At 34.7% G+C, this 14140-nt stretch overlaps 1 protein-coding gene across 1 annotated transcript in view; it reads left to right on the plus strand.

Annotated features, from left to right (window-relative positions):
• The window catches only part of LOC145681208 (uncharacterized), a 140540-nt gene that overhangs the window by 77294 nt on the left and 49106 nt on the right, over positions 1-14140 (plus strand). The gene's annotated exons all lie outside the window — the stretch shown is intronic.

Consider the following 14140-nt stretch of genomic DNA (forward strand, 5'->3'; position numbering starts at 1 on the left):
AAACATATGGCCTCTTTCCTCAAAATGACCGTTCTTCTATATTAAACAATTAGTTTTTTAAACCTAGATACGGAATAATTATGTATCATACAGCATGTGAAGAATTGGTGTTTCCTCTTTACTTTGTGTGTCATATTTTGTATTAGAAGAATATGGATATATCAAAAATGTCATTACGTATTGCATTAAGTTCAGAAAATATAATAGGTTAACGAGGCATATATTCAAAAAGGGATCACGTGTACTATACTCAACATGGTGTCACGTCAGAAGGGCCCGGACAAAAGGGCGAGGACAAAAAGGCCCGAGTCAAAACGGCCCCGCGTCAAAAGGGCCCCGCGACAAAAAACCCGAGTCAAAAGGGCCTCACGTGAAAAAAGCCTGAGATATAGCCTGAAAAGCATGAGAAATATAAAAATGCTTATTAGATTAAAAGTATTCAGTGGACACCACCTGATTTGTGTTGAAAGAACGTACATGTGGATCTGTATACAGTGTTAGTCAAAGTTATTACGACAGCCCATTTACGATTCATGTGAACAGAGAAAAGTGTTGCAGGTAGGTATTGATCAGTGCCGTGTCATGGTGCGGGTGAGAGGGGCAACGGCCCTGACTGCCGAAGTAAGGTGGCTCAAAATTCGGGAGTAAGAAATAAAAGGAAAGAAGGAAAGAAAAAGAAAGAGGAAAAATTACTTGGAATATTTTAGATCAATAGCAGATAGTGCTACTCGTGTTAGGAAAATCTATGTACACCCAAAAACAAAAGTCTCTCCCTCTAAGCCTTATGCTCTAATTCCATAACTTGGGGTCCAGGTAATTTGCAGTTGTGAGAACGCCTGGACAGATGCAACCCAATTTACACGTAACTTTTCTCGACACTGACAACAGTTGGTAGCATTGAATCCAGTCTTTATGCAAGTAAAATTGTGAGTAGACGAATCACGAAACATTTCTCCATTCTGAGATGAACCTCTCGGGTTCAGAGCGTGTTGTCCAATGAACATCATATGTTAATTTCAATATTGCTGTGTATGTAATGTATAATTTCAGTATATACTGTATATTCAAAGAAATAAAAACACTGATCACAGATGAATCAGAAAATGCTTGAAAGTAGACGAAAATATCAAATCTAGAACAACTGCTGGACATAAGTTAGTAAATGATTGCCTTCATTGACAGACCTTCTCCAATTCTCCTCATTCCAACATTTTTTTCTCTCTGGAGGAGAGAAAATCTTGCTTGTTACACTGAGTATGTATTGAAATTGAAACATTTGAAAAAGTTAGAACCTGACCTGGATTTGAACGCGGGTCCGCCGAATATAAGTTCAATGCGCTAAGCACTTACCTACCTCGTCACTTCATTTTCCGCTTAACTATTAGCTAGTTAAAAGCATTGTAAGACTATACACAAAATACTCGTACTAATACTCGTATAAGGAGACGTTCCTTATGAGTGACACAATGACTTACTCGAGGTTTCCTTCCTTAACTCAAAAACAAGTGATATAGACTTTCGTCAATGAGGAAAATATCGCGAAGCGTTATTCAAGATGAGGCTACCTCATCGTTTTTAACTGGTCCCGATTTACATTACTGCAATTCTTCCTCACCGTAACTTCTAATTTCTAAAGAGGAAAAGCCGGCAGACATTATTTTCGCATTCTTTGAATTGCATCAACACGTGTAGAAATAGTGTGTGCTATGTTTATGTAACATAGCTACTAGTTTATTTTCTTATCTTTGTATCAAGTGTGAAAGCAGAGAACTGCCATTTCAGTGACCCGCGTTCGAATCCCAGCGTGACAGTTTTTTTCTTTATTCGATGGTATTGTTTACGTAATTGATATTGTAATTCTGTTGTTATTATTATTATTATTATTATTATTATTATTATTATTATTATTATTATTTTATTATTATTATGCGTATAACTGTATGAATTTCGATGGCAACTGTCGCCGAATATTAAAAAGTGAATATGGTAGAACTATGAAATAAAGTAAAGAGATGTGCGTAATTTTATCATGAAATTATATGGCGCAACGAATTTTATCTTATCGCAAACGGTTATCGTCGAATATACACGGTTAAAGGAGCACTCTGTTGATCAAATTAATAGAAAATGCTAAGACAAGTATTGGCCACCGGCAGAAACAAATACAGAGTAACTGTAAGTCGAGTACGTACTATTGTACAGTATGCTCAAAGACCTTTAGAGACTATCTTCCTGGCTTGGCTCACCATTTTAATTTGCAATCCACGTAAGCAGTTTGAGACAAATGTCAATCGTATTTGGCATTTGGAAAGTTAAGCAAAAATGATAATAAACTTATGTCTAATATAAGTTGGAAGAATTTCAAAACAGATTAAAGTAGTCAGAATTTTTCAATGTAAGTTCACATACTTTATATATCTGCGACTTGGTACTAAAAGGGCTAATGTCAACACGAAGTAGTTTGGAGTATATATACCATTCATATTAACATGTGCTTTTCTTGCAAAAGAAAATATCCATTTATAGGCGTTAAAATTTGACGAACATCTCATTTTTTCCCCAAAAGTGACATTGGCCCTTTTAGACCCGAATCACATATTATATATATATATATATATATATATATATATATATATATATATATATATATATATATATATATATATATATAATTTAATCGACAAGATATGAAGAGTTTTCTTTGTAAGGATTCATGTTAAGTAAGTACTTTTCAAATATAATAAATGTAATATGTTTATCTCAAAAATACTTTTTGTTAGTAATGTCTTTTTTCACTCTTTTTATCTCTTTGTAAGGCTTTATGCAACATTGGTACTTCTAAAATATAATGATCATAATGTAATGTTAATCAAAGTCAAGTTGTTCAAAAAATATACTGTAATGTAAAATAATTATATACGTATAAAATCTGATCAGATGCAACAGAAAATACAAACAAATGCTATTTGTTTGTAATGTTTACCATTTGTCTTTCAGCCGTTTTTAAATCCTTATTATAAGGCTTCGTGTTAGGTTAGCACCGTTAATATATAATAAGAATAATAATGCAATGTTCACCAAAGGCAAGTTGTTAATATTATATATTTCTATATATATAATTTGATGAGATTTAGTGGAGAAAATTTATATAATAGTTTTAGTAACGATTTTTTGTTTATAATATACTTCTTGTTTCATTATTTTTTATTTGATTCCATGTCAGTGAGGCCTAGACAAAGAACGACGTGTACAGAAGGGGTCGTCCTCAATGCAATATCGTATATCAGTGGCTCCCAATCATGTTTACCTGGCACCCTCAATGCAAGCCCTTAATGCTTCACACATTTCTTACCGCTTGTTAGCTACACGTACTTTTTTCTGATCTTTTACCTCATTTCAGATGCATTATTGAATTTTCAATTCGATAATAATAATAATAATAATAATAATAATAATAATAATAATAATAATAATCTTAATATATTTATATTTCCTCTAGCAAGACTTCTGAATACCTTTGTAATGCAATATTATTATTTACCAGCTGTATTCCTAATTAAACCACAGTTCGTATTCAAAAATATTTTGCATTCCTACTTTTAATTTAACATCTCTCTTATATCATTCGTAATATTTCTAATTAAGAATGTACTATATTTCTGTCAGTAGCTTCTGCACTTCTGTTCTTGGAAATAACATCCCATCAATGTGGGTTTTCATCGCTCTAATAGTGATAATTTTTTTCGGTTCACCAAACCATATAAGGTAAATATCACTTCATCAAAGAATACCGTTGGGAGGGGCAAGGTGGTTCAGTGGTAGAACGCTTAGCTCTGGTGTGTAGGACTACTGGTTCCATTCCCGGCCAAGTAAGGTTGTGGTGGACAATATTGTAAACGTGAGTTTTCCCGGGGTACCCTCGTTTCCTTTTGTTTCACCCGTTCTTTCATCATCATTCACTTGCTTTAATCATCGTCATCCTAAAGGGCATAATGTGGGACGTTAAAATGACAGTCTGAAAGTTACCAGAGAATACCATGTCATTTACGACAATATTGTTGTCATCGATATTTCATATCATTACTTCGCAAAACTCAATGCGGTGATCAAAGTCGTCTTCCGTTATTTCATGCACTAAACGCATTCTCTTAGGGTTTAAACTTATACCGCCTTATGCAGAGTCGTTTTGACGTATGATTAGCGTCATACTAAAGGTTTGACTACTGCAATTAACACATGTTAATCGAACTCTTTAGTATGGTACTAATCATACTTCAGAATGACTTTACATAAAGAGCATAGCGTACAAAAATTCATTGCGCTGAACTCTGGGAAACACTTAGCTTGTTAGCAACTCTGGTTATCAATGAATGCGGAATTTCCACAAAAGATTGTAAATTCAAAGAAACTGCCAAATTGCTACATTGTTTCGGCCTTCCTGATCGCATGCGGTACCTTTCTGCAAAACATTCAGTGGCCTCTTAGGCAGTTGACTTCGAAATTGGGTTACGTTCGAAAAATGTAGCATTAAATAACTGTTGTACCTCTGTATATGATCTCTTCCTATTCTATAACCGGTGTCACGTCAGAAGGGCCCGAACAAAAGGGCGAGGACAGAAAGACCTTAGTCAAAAGGGCTCCAGTCATAAGGGCCTGAGTCAAAAGGACCCTGGTCAGAAGGGCTCCAGTCAAAAGGGTCCCCTGACAAAGAGGCCCCACGTCAAGAAATCTGAGATATAGCCTGCAAAACTTCAGAAGTATAAAAATACATATTAGATAAAAAATATTACGTGGACATACCTGTTTATTTGTGTTGAAAGAACATACATGTGGAAAAAATATAGGGTTAGTAAAAATGTGACGACAGACCAGTAATAACGATACGCGTGGACGGAGGTAAGGTAAATATTGCAGATGAATTCTGCGATATTTGATATCACACAATATCTATTGAATGGAAAGAGGTGGGTTTGACACATCAATTTAGGCTAGAATGTTCCCACAGATGAAAAGAAGTACTCATTTTTTTAAAAAAATCTATCTTCATTCGTTTGCGAAATAGGGTGCTAAATTTGACATTTGTATCTAGTAGACCAAAGTATCTGGACAGGCAAAGAGACACGTAGATGTAGTAAAGTAAAAGGTTGCAGGTGTGTTGATGCGAAAACTGCACTGAGTGAGGGCGTGGACATAATGACAGCCATCTTGGATTCCGCCATATTGGATATCACATAATATTTTTAAATGGAAAGGAGTATGTTTAGCACATTAATTTAGGATTGAATTTTCCCACAAACGAGAATATGATTACTTTTTTACCAATCCTCATTGTTTTACGAGGAAAGTGTGCTATGTTTGACATTAGTGTGTAGTAGACAAAAGTATCAGGGCAATAACATAATAATGTGGCGGAGGAAGAGCAAATGTTGCAAGTGTGTGTTGTTGCAAAAACTACATTGAATGGGGATGTGGACACTGTTGATCACATAAATATTCAGATATTATTAAACAAACTACTATAAAATGTCCTCTAAAATTATTTTATCTCTCCAAGTTAATACAGTTAGTATTTAATAGCAAACACACAACGATTTGTAACTTTCTTTAAGCATTTCGGCATCGTTGTTACAGTTTTCCTTGTGTAGGCTGGAAGTTCTTGACATTTATTTCTGTATTTACTTGTCGAAAAACTATTATTCTACCATCATATTCGTGCAGGTTTTAACTTAAATTCGTCGATAAAAAACATTTCCACCAGTTTTTGGGTTTATTTTCAAAAGCTCTAGAAAATTTAAGTATCTTATATGTCTTAATTTGGGTAATACATGGTTTCTTTCTAGCAATTCTACCATTATATCCTTCTCGTATTAACTCTACATGGTACAATACACTGACCAGAAGAAACATCGTTATCACCCACTACTATTTGAACGACATTGTTGAGCTCTACCAAATATTCGAAACTGCACATTAAAAGCATTCTATTGCTTTATAGTCGTAAAGTAACAATTAATCACAAATATACTTACTATTAAAATATATTATACATATGTGGTAACTTCTCAATATTTTATAAACGCAAGCAAACGAACAAAAACTTTAGGAACACAATGAAGTACTATTTATTAGTTACCTATCTAAATACTTTCTTCTACTAGAAACAAATGTCAAACTTAGCACACACTATCGCATAAATGAATAGAGATCGGTCAAAATTCGACTCAGTAAGGGATGCACACGGGACAAGTCGAGACAGAATTTTCCTGAGAATATCCGAGTCGAGACACAGCTCTTCCAATAGAAAAATGCACATTTTTCGAGTCGAGATATCACATTTACAATACATTTTTGAGACGAGATAGCCTCAAATCTTGTCTCGTGTGCATCCCTAATTTAGATTATCGTTTGTAGCAAGATTCTAGCCTAAATTTATGTGACACAAGTACTCCTGTCTATTTGAAAATATTTTATGGTATATAATATGCGGAATTCAAGTTGGGTGCCATGATCATTTAACGCAGTTTCAACACCAATACCAACCTGTAACATTTACTTTTTCTTTGTCCATTTGTCTCTTTGTTACTGTCCTGTCATGATACTTTTTTCTATTAGGTACATATGTCAAATATCCTGTCTCATAAACAAATGGTAATGTATCAAAAATGAGTTCACATTCACATTTGTGGAAATATAAAGCCTAAACTGAAGGGTAAGATCATGGCCTTTTCCATAAAAAAAATGTGCGATCCGCAATATAGTGTAATTCAAAATGGCTTCCACGGTGACAACACTCCAAGCCAATGCAGTTTTTGCAATAACACCAATTGCAACATTTGATTTTCCTCCGTCCACGCGTGTCGTTATTATTTCTCTGTCCCAATACTTTTGACTAACCCTGTATGGAGATCCACATGTTTGTTCTTTCACCAAAATTAAAGAAACGTTTTCAAGATAATATTATTCATATAATACAGTGAAACCTCTGAATAACGGACACCAATGGGACATTAATTTTTGTCCGTTATTGGGAGGTGTCCGCTACAGAGAGGTTCAGAAATTTAATTTCTCCCAACGGTAATTGTATGCAGTAATATACAGTAAAAACATTATGTATGAGCGTAAATACGTAAAATTCAATATAAAAATACTGTATTTAGTAGTACAGTATTTGAATTACTGGGAGGAATGAAAGAGAAATTCAGTTGTTAAATAATAATATTGCTGGGGATGTGTTAATATATTTGTATATTGCAAAAGATAATGCGTGTATGGTAATTTTCTTAAGTACATGTCATCACCCTGTAAAAAATCCATTAATTCACATACCGCCTATACTAAAAGTATAAATAGCTTAATAAGTGCATATAGTATTATTTTTAAACATTGAAAATGTTGAGAACGAACTTACCAACTATGAATTTCTTAAGAAAAAGTCTGCAATAGATGTCTGCCGTGTACATCCTACGGACACTAGTTTCTGTTCGAAATTTGCTTGTAACTGTTGGATCAATTGGAGAACTTCTGTCTCACCGCGATTAATGGCAAATTTCTTTAACTGTTCAACTGTTTGACACGCCAATTTGTAGTTTGGTATCTCGAGTTGATACAACGAATTTGCTTCTGCTGTTTCCTCTTCACTTTCACTGCACTCATTGTCTTTCATATTGTTTACGATTTTAGCGATTTCTGTACCGTTGTTTTCAATTGACAAATCTTTATCAATAGACGTGTAATCGGACGCCTCAACATTTCCATGTCCAGCTTGTACGAGAAGTGTCTGGATAGAACTTTTGATTTCATCACCCTCTACGTCTTCCACCTTTGGCTCGCACGGGGCAGAAAACCCAGCTTTCGAAAAACAGTTCCGAATGGTTTCTTTTTTCACTGCTTTCCACGACAAATTTACCCAACCAATGGCATCGAGTACATTGATCGATTTACTAAGTGCTGTAGAAGAAACTGAATGGTCCATTTTGCAATAAGACGTCTGAGTATCATCTGCCTATAATGACTTTTGAATACTCGAATGATACCTTGATCCAGTGGTTGACAGACTGATGTGGTGTTCGGAGGTAAAAAAAAATTAACTCTACATTTTTTAATTTTAGTTGTGGGTGGGAAGAAGCGTTGTCGAGGGAAAGTAGAACTTTTCTTTTTTTGTTTTGCCATTTTCTTGTCAAAATTTGTAACCCATTCTGTCATGATATCCCTTGTCATCCATGATCTTTTGTTCGCTGTCCACTCTACAGGTAGTTTTCTAATATCAATGCCTTTAAAACAGCGAGGTTTTGCTGCTTTCCCAATAACTAATGGTTTTTCTTTGTCCCCTGCCATATTTGCACACAAAAGCACAGTTAATCGTTCCTTTGATATTTTCCCACCCGAACATTTCTCACCGCGAAAACTTAATGTCTTTTCAGGTAAAGCACGAAAGAGAAGACCCGTTTCATCTGCGTTATAAATGTTTTCTTCACTATAGCCTGAAATAATGGACTCAAGTTTATCCTTCCAGTGTTCAACCTGCTTTACTGGAACGTCGATTGATTCCCCACAAATGGTTTTAAAAGTTATGTTGTGCCTGGTACGAAATTTTTCCAGCCAGCCATTCGACGCTTTAAAATTTTCGAACCCTAGTTCTTTTGCTGCTTCCCTAGCTTTCTCCTGAACTAAAGGACCGGAAATTGGTATGTTCTTACTTCTTGCTACTGAAAACCGTTCGAAGACAACACTATCGACAGCTAGACCTTCACATTTTGGAAATTTATTTTTCCTACTATCGCTGCCGTTTTCACGCCACTGCTTTAAAATATTGTCCTTTTGTTGTAGAATGGAACTAATTTGAGTCTTACCAACATTAAACTTCTCGGCAGTTACCCGGGCACTGCTTTTCGTTTTTTCAACCCATTCGATCACTTCAACTTTTTCGCGAATTGTTAAAGTCTTCCGCTTCGCGGCCATCGTACTTAACTAAATGTAACCAACCCACAAATTATACGCACAACACGGCACTCTCTTTTGCACTGTATCAACTGATGAAGAATAATATGCCGAAGATGTTTGGATATTTTCCTACATGAGAGGGGAAAGCGGGAGGCAAAGCGTTTTTCATTTATTTCATATTTTCAGAACCTTCTCAAAAGATGCGTTAGGAACCAACTAACTGGCTAAACTCTTTTGTTTAGCGAAAAAGGCGTGCTTTTCCCTCTACAAGGGCAATAAAACTCATTAGCAAGTGTCCTCGGAGAATCCTCAGTGCGGTTGCGGAAGAAACATGTGTGTTTGGTACTGACGCGGTATCTTCGTTGGCGGAATGGATGAAAAGGCAAGTTATTGAGAGTGCATTTGTTTATTGGTCCCAATCACAAAGACTAGAGAAAGTCTTAGACTTATGTCCTTTCACATCATCTTAATAACAATAGCAATGGATGTAGTATCTCAATGAAACATCGAAATGAAACTTTGCGTAGCACATCCAAAAATCTATTAATCTAATTACTTCATTCGTTTTCGCCACATGTTGCTGCTGCTATCTTTCTGGACATGTATTATCCACAATGGATACATTTGTACTTTAAGATCTATCAGTATCCACATTTTCGAGCTTACAAAAGTGTTAAAGGGAAAAAAGAAATGTATCCTTGGCAATCACGTTTTCACCCAAGTTGTTCTGCAATCAATTCCCCGGCCGAATATACCAGATGAACATGGGTGTTTTCTTTTCTTTCATTGATGAGAACAATATGGAATGTGTTGGTGACGAGGGCTGTTTATTTTCGATTTTAAATCAGGAAGTACTGATGATGTTTTTAACATTTCCCTACGGTTTATAGACATCAAAAACGTACACTCACATCTGATGTGTTGATTGCAATAAAACCGGCAAACGTGCATTTATATTTTCTTGAGTATTTCCCGTGTTTTTATTCAGAAAATATGCCCATTTTTCTATGAGTGGCAGCATTACAGAAAAAAGAGGCAAAATTTTGAATGATAATCAAATTGCAGAACTTGTGAATAACTCCGACTCAAATGGTTATTAGTTAAATAGTAATGACATTGATGATTTCTTCCTCAAGGGCGTATCCGGGAATGAACAAGATAGTAACTCTGTTTCGAGGGAACCTGAGGTTGCGCCGAAAAAAAAAAACGCCTCGTCGCTATGTGAAGGCATATTCTGATGTAGCTTCGAGGGATGAAATTCGGGTAAAAGTAAAACCCTTGTTTAGTTGTACTCCGGGAATTGATCTCTCTACATAGTGTTCCCTGTATAGAATATCTCAGCTGGTTTTACGGATGAATATATATAGTAGAAAAAGGAACGAATCAACACGCAAAACTGCAGATTGAGCAATAGAAAATTACTGAAACAAAAAAAAACTTTTTCTAAATGAAAGCGTTTTACTTCAATTGAACACAAAACATATTTTACACTAATTATTCAGAAATGCGTTGTACGGAAGCCAGCTTTACACATTGTTTACATACCAACAGCGGAAGGGCTATTAGTTTGTCTGTCACATGGTGAAAGAAGCCGTTCTTTTCTGCTGTTTGACTTATCACTTGTCAATGCTCACGTACTATACAGGAAAACATATCTCACTTCGATCTTTTTGTGCGAAGCTAGCACAAGAACTGCATTCAGCAGGCATTGAACTAGATGGCCATCCCAAACTTCACCCGGTTTAAGGCTGGAAGCAAATGGACCATTACCCATACAGAGTTTCCCTAATATCCGTAAATCCTAATACAATGAGACAAAAGGAGATGCAAAGTCCGTAGCACTCGCACGGTGAAAGGAAGTTTTAAAAATAGCTTTATTATTTCATATGTGAAATTGCAGTTTACGTGGGAAAGTGCTTCCAAATGTACGACACTAAAGAGAAGCACTGGGATCTCTATTTGCGAAGACAAATTTCCTGTGAAGTATAACTTCAGTATTGCATATCAACTAAGGTTGTGTCATGTAATAAAGTTTGTGCGTACATTTGTTTCTGTAGATGTGTATTTTCTACTGTGTGCAATAAGTTTAAAAACTGACAAAAAGAAACACATTTTCGAGGATCACACCCAATCCAAGCAAAATAGACGGTTCTTTTCTCCAATTTTCAACAACTCGTGCTTTTATTGAATATCTGGTTAATTTCTAAGATATTAGTTTAAAGTATCATGTAGATATGATATTTTGGAACTTTCTATAAAACGCGCCGGACAGTAAAAGTGAACTACCCGTCGGCTGAGAGTAGTAAATACGCGCCAGGGAAAATAAACACACTGCTGAACAAGACGACACTTACTTAGACGTGACGTTTCGATCTTCTAGCCAAGATCGTATCAGACGTACACACGAGCCAGGAAAATGTGGCAATGTTCCACCCCATGTAAGCTGCGAAAGCGATGGCGCGGAATAAAGAAAATCGTATCAGATATGTCATTGTTTGGCTTTAAAATAAACCTATAAGTTTGTTTGAAGAAAGTCACTTTAAGGGGGCAGACTACTAAATAGTTTTGAAAGACTAATAATTTTTCTTTTGCCCGTTTTTCGTAAGTGGAAAGAGGTAATAAAATGTAACTTACCACAATAATAGATAATGCTATTCTACACCTGAAAATACGGATCGAAAGAATTTTCAGTGTTGCCATCCATAGAAATAACAGTGTGACCAGAATTTGAATTACTCAAAAATCCAGGTAAAGGCAGCGACTAGAAAAATAAACTCAACGGTAATTGATGACTTATCATGCTGTCTATCCTTCTTGTTTACTACTTTTTAAATAATATTTCTATTTATTTTATAAACCTTACATAAATTCTTACAAAATAAATAAGTCATTACAAAATAAATAGAAACATTATTTAAAAAGTAGTAAACAAGAAGGATAGACAGCATGATAAGTCATCAATTACCGTTGAATTCATTTTTCTAGTCGCTGCCTTTACCTAGATTTTTGAGTAATTCAAATTCTGGTCACACTGTAATTTCTATGGATGGCAACACTGAAAATTCTTCCGATTTGTATTTTCAGGTGTAGAATAACATTATCTATTATTGTGGTAAGTTACATTTTATTACCTCTTTCCACTTACGAGAAACGGGCAAAAGAAAAATTATCAGGTTTTCAAAAATATTTAGTAGTCCGCAGCCTTAAGATCCTTCTAGAAGTGTTATATATATATATATATATATATATATATATATATATATATATATATATATATATATATATATTAATAATACACCGCAGCAATCCAGAGATAATGATGTCTCAACTTTCACTGAGTAACATTAAAATTACCAAGTATTGCATAATGAAATTTTCAGGACTTAAAATTAATAAATGGACCTACATATCGCGCACGGGAAATTATTTTACGATTTCTTTTCCGATATATAGTCGTATGAACATTAACTAACCAAAAGAGTACAATAAAATAAGCACTCTTTCTTTCATTAATTCCTATTTTTCTCAGTGCTCAGTACAAAGAAAAGTTTCATATCTTACTTATTGAAATGACATTTCAACAATAACTAACGAGGTACGACAATGCAATATAAATTTCGAATGATCATCAAATCAGCACCACGAAATGAAGAGCGTAACTTTATGAAATGGATAGTAGTAACTAAATTACGGTATCGGAAATCTTGAGTATAATACATGATTGCTAACTTCGTGCAAGTATTAAAGAAAACATAAAATACATTTTGATTTGGAACACGTCGCCATCTCCGTATGTTCCGTCACCTGTTATATATACGTGTTTAACAATCAGTGTTAATGTAAGCTGCTCCATGGATAAGCGGTTAATGTACGGCGACCCGGGTTTAGTTTCTGACTTGAGTACATGTGGCTTGGATTCCACGTTAATCAGAGGGTCCACGTCTCATAAGGTTTCCATCCTGAAGGGGGCGTTAAACTCAAAATCAACTCCACTTAGCGTGTTGATATCATTCGAGTAATGAACTATAGCAGTTATGAGATCAGAAGACCCTGACAGTGTAAGAAATACTGCTGAAACTCTGGTAATCCTAGTTGATTCCTATTGGAAAAATCCTTCGGGGCGATTTCGTTGTTCCAGGAAGAGGCATTCACTATCGTAGAAGATGTATCTTCTTTGGCGATTTAGGAGAATACTGTCTCACTACTATTACATAAAGTACCAAAAGGCGCACACGACTCAAACCAGTATTTATAAATCATGGGGAAAATAATATATAGTTGTTTGTATAGTAGAAAAAAAATGTTTTTTCTATACAAATAAGAAAGATATTTGCTTAAATCGTAAGAATCCCTTTTAATGTGAGCAGGCATTTATTTTAATAAAATAAAATTGTTTAAAAATTTGGTTAAACACATCTCTTATAACACAGCTCTCTCACCTTAATATCTCACTTTAATTTTCAAAAGAATTGGGAATTGTAGTTAGCATATATGCCAATGGGACTCTTCGATGTTAAGATCTTGTGATGTTGATTTTGACGTTTTAATATCGAAAAACTGAATTACATCGAAAAGAAAAATAATATATAGTTTTACGAAATGCTTCAGTTCAATAAAATATACCGTATACCTATGCACTTAGTACTCTTTTCTTTCGTTAATTTAAGGTAGTTGTACGCTAGACGATAATAAGATTGTTATATGCCCCATTACATCTCAATTTAATAGGTCTCTAGATGCTCTTTAGATAAGCCTGTACGCTTTCTGCGCGAAAGATTGGTTCATTTCTGGTAAGAACATTTGCTGTTTGGATCCAACAGTAGCCAGTAGGTCAATGTTTTACATAACATTGCTACTAAAATTTACACTAAACTCCAATATGCCTAATTATCCGATAAATACCATAAGTTGCTGTATATAAAAAAAAATCCAATTACAATTAAATTTTCGAAATCGAAAATATCAAAGCATTAAAGGAAATTAGAGCACGCAATAACGACGCAAAATAAATTTAAATAGAAATTGCTAGAGCTACATGTATTTGATTAAGAATGAGAGGCTGGAGACATCAAGTAGATCTGTCTTTAAGATATTATAATACGTCTTGAAAATGCAAACCATTTCTAAGTAAAAATTTGTATAGCATTGCTTTTCATATTTTATTTAAGAAATATAAGCAAGGTATGTAGCGCAGTTTCCT

Source organism: Thermobia domestica, chromosome 3 (assembly GCF_964235325.1).
Source record: "Thermobia domestica chromosome 3, izTheDome1.hap1.1, whole genome shotgun sequence".
In the NCBI taxonomy this organism is placed as follows: domain Eukaryota; kingdom Metazoa; phylum Arthropoda; class Insecta; order Zygentoma; family Lepismatidae; genus Thermobia; species Thermobia domestica.